Raw genomic sequence first — 4,500 nt, 5'->3', positions numbered from 1 at the left:
AGTTGTGCAGCATTATTTGATTCGGTAATTAACCAACAAACGTAAAAACACAGTGCACACAGTAGTCCAGCAGGCAAGCACGCACTACGCCTCACAACTTGCAAAAGAAAGTGACGGGGTGGCAGCTTTGGTGCATTGAACCCCTCTTAATTCGCATGCATGTAGCAGACGTACGATCGATCGGCGACTTTGAATAGATTGGATTGCTAGCTGCTGCATGCGCGTATATGGTTGTGTACTCTATCTAATCTACCTTTGCATGCATGGACCGAAATATTAGTTTGTCCTGTTATTAGTTTAGTAGTGATTAATTTATTTACAATGCCACATAGGACACATGAACAAGCAAATGCTACTGACAAATTACCCACAAATTATAAAATAAACAAGGTAGTTACTCCCTCTCCACCAAACGTGAACTGAATATAATATATACTAATACAACATACAAATTTGGACATGAGTTTATCCATATTTATTATATTAAGATACGTCACATCCTTGTAGTACAAGGTATAATATATTATAGTATTACGTCCCAATATAAGTACTCTCTTCGTCTCATGAAAAATCAATATAGGTATTTATCATATTATCCATAGAATTTATCTTTTTTAAGATGGGGTGTATATTCTAGTGCAGGTTATGATATATCCTTATATTAGAACGGAGGGGTCGTATTATTATATGAGAGTGTCACATCTCTTTGAGCTCTACTACTCGTAGAGCTTAATTTGACGAGAAGTGGAATGGCAGGGAAGGAATGGCACCCCTTTTTTTGTTAGTGGCAACCTAGTGATGATATGATTACCGGTCAAATTAGTCAAGTGCCATCTCGATCACTGTTAATTAGGGGAGGGTCGATGGACCGTGCGTAGGTTGCGTACAGTTACCAGCTGTTGTTTGGACCTGAGAAGATATTTTCCCCGGGCCCGGGCGGCCTGATCAATCAGTCAGTAGCCTCATGGATGGAGCTCAATTGGGAGCGGAAATGGACTTCCTCCAGTTAATTTGGCGCATTCTACAGTTATTTGTGGACACAAGAATATACTCCTATATATGCTACTCCAACAGCTACTCTTTCTGCAGAGACAGTCCTGCCAGTTGCCAATAGGGGATGCATCATTCGTACCGTTGGAGGCAGATTATTTTTACAGCAAAATTAGGGCGCAGATTCTGAAATTTTTTTACAACAAACATGCAGGCATCTATACGTACATCCCCACAAAATCGAAAGTCCAAAATTTCAAAGACAAATTAAACTGTAGAAAGCACAAAATTTACGGAGCAATTAAATTTGACTCTGAACAACGCAAAGATATATGAATATATAGGCGGAAGGGCTGGTTTGGCTATATAAGGTCGACGTATGTACATACTACCTCATTTTATAAATATATGGCGTGCGTTGATTTTTTTTTGCACAACGTTTGATCACTAGTCTTATTTAAAAAATTAGTATAAATATATAAAAGTATAAATTAAAGATTATATATATCTTATTTGATGATAAAATAATATTTTTTAATAAGATAAATGGTTAAACATTATGTGGAAAATAAACGATGCCATTTATTTTAAAATGGAGAGAGTACCAGGTATTGTGCATACATATACATGTATATGTATGCATATATATATATATATATATATATATATATATATATATATATATATATATATATATATATATATACACATACATGTATTGTTTTGTGGTGCTTTGCAGTGCGCGTCAGCTATGCTTCCTACGTTGATCAGTCTCTCCCGCGCGATATGAAGACGACTTTGGCCGTGGTGGAAGGGACCAGGGCACATATTGTTAGCCTGGCGAATTCAAGGGCGTCTCGATTGAACGAACGGCTGATCGATCCAGCAATCGAGTCTCGGTACGGTCTCTTTGCCATAGCCGATCGATCATTAGTATTAGATGTGATATATTTATGAATCTAGAGTTGTATATATGGATTCACACGCCTGTCCATGCATCGATATCATCCTCTCTTGTGATCAATGCCATATCTTTGGCATCTTCTATACATACACGTACTTCCTTAATTTAGTAGCCTGCTATTCCCTCCGTTTTAAATTGTAAGAGATTTTAGACTGACGAGACACTTACTAATACAACGAATTTGGACAAAAAGATTGTCCAGATTTATAATATTAGAAAATATTTTATCTATTCAAAATTTCTTATATTTTGGAACGGGGAAAGTGAGTGCTAACGGGAGAAGCTAGGCAGATCATCCACTGAAGGAATTCTCATGTCAATGTGTGCAAAGCTGGCTAGAGACACAGGAGCTAGCAGCCGGAAGCAAATTGGAACTAATTAAGTTGTAAGTTGTACTAAACAATACTTCTAACTGGCTAGCGCATCAGTTACCAGATACATTGCACCCTCAGTACCACTGATAATAAAGTGTTCTTGCAGTACCAGCTTACCTATACTTTCTGTTGCTTAATAATAATAATGGCATGCTTTGAGCAGCTACACGGATCGATGCCTTTAAAAATCGTCCCAGTTGCATCGACCGGACGGACTTAATTCGATCATCTGGCACTATACAGACTAACACCTGATGTGACATGAATCTGGATATAAATCCAAAACAACAATAACTGTAAACTAATTAAGCTCCACCGCGTGAGCTACTTTATCCGTCCCACAAAAAATCAACCTGGGTGGTGAAGACTCCACCTAAGACAACAAATTTAGACATGCATTCTCATTTAGGTGGGTTTTTTTTGGACAGAGAGAGTACCACTTTGGCTTAATAAAATAAGTACTATATCTTGTTTGGCACAACGATATTGATTTGAAGTTTGTATGTTTAATAATTATAGTGGTTTAAAATTTTAGATTTTATTTAAAATAAGAACAAAATGATTTATCAAATATAATCAACATGATTAAAGATCTAAATCTATTGATTTGTGGAGCTGAGAATACACAATTACTTTAAGGTTGCGTTCAGGAGTGAGGTTTCCCTCCCTGGCACGTAAAACGGAGCAGCATTTATCTCATGATTAATTAAGTATTAGCTAATTTTTTTCTTAAAAATGGATTAATATGATTTTTTAAAGCAACTTTCATATATAAACTTTTTTTAAAAAAATACACTGTTTAGTAGTTTAAAAAGCGTGCGCGCGGGAAACGAGAAGAAGAGCATGAGAACAGCCACTGCCGAACACAGCTTAAGAAATTTTAGATCTGAAGCCTTGTTAAAGAGGATCAACTACTTCCCTAGCTAGTAGGATGGGTATTCAGAATTCGAAAATAGCTTTCCCAATCCCAGATATAGTGGTACCGATCGATACGTTAAAAAAACGATACACCATTTTATTGCATTATTTTTACTATGACTTGCACATACACGATAAAATATATAGAAAATATTTTGATTTGTTATGATCGGCATCAAACTATTTTTAGAAGAAAATTTGGTAGGAGATGATTTTTCTGCTAGTTTTTTTCGAACGACTCGCATAAGATGGTGCGAAGTTTTATTGATAGAGCAGAAAAAGGTTTTTCTGTTAGTTGGACCTATTGATTTAATTACGAGTGAATATTACCAAAGAATTCAGAATTTGGGAAGATTGGGTACAGCATAGGTTGGGAGCTTTATGTAGCAATGATATTTTGATTTCTTGCTAATGAAGAAAAAGACTTGCAAATTAACCACAAACAAACTACTGGCAATTGAATATATATATTTTTTCCCTACAGGATAATTGAAATCAATTACACAACAAAATTTAGAGAAAAACAAATTGAAATCAATTACACAACAAAATATAGAGGAAAACAACTCGGCGGGTGAATTGAAGCTACAACCAACATGTGAACAAGATAGTAAAATTAGCATGAATTGCAAAATAAAGGGAGGTACTAGCTAGGAATTGGGATGAGCTTGTTGTTCATCTCGTGGGCTGAGTGTGGACAGCTAACGAAAGGGGTGGAATTGAATTGTTAGGGTATAAATATCACAAATCTTACACTACAAACCTTTTTCCCCATTTGCACAAAAGATTTTGAAGTAAACTGCAATTTGCACAAATATAATCATTTATAGACTCTTCTAGAAAATTTAGAGGAACAGTCACTACAGCAGTCTGATCGAGAAACTTATCAATTAACAAGAAGTGCGTGAGTTTTAAATTTTGAACAAGGCTCGCGCTGACCAAATTAGATCGATCACTGTGGTCCTTATCATGCATCTTGCTAATATTGTATGTGAGATCATTACCTGCAAAGATTCTGCCAACGAGCGTGTGTGCAGGCACGATGCTAGCTAGCTAGCTAAGCCAGTCATGCAGTATATCTGGTCGCTCTCTCACACACTCACCTGCAGTCACCACAGGTACATCCACAAGATCCATGGTAGAGGCAAAATTATATTCAAATCCGTATCCAATCAGGTACTTTAGGGAGTATAACTATTACATGTTGGCCGGCCATACCTAGCTGTATATATGTACCATGTTTCGTTGTAAATA

The sequence above is a fragment of the Oryza glaberrima genome, chromosome 1 (genome assembly GCF_000147395.1).
Source record: "Oryza glaberrima chromosome 1, OglaRS2, whole genome shotgun sequence".
Taxonomy (NCBI): Eukaryota; Viridiplantae; Streptophyta; class Magnoliopsida; order Poales; family Poaceae; genus Oryza; species Oryza glaberrima.
The sequence above is the reverse complement of the archived record's forward strand: the minus strand, read 5'-3'. Positions refer to the sequence as shown.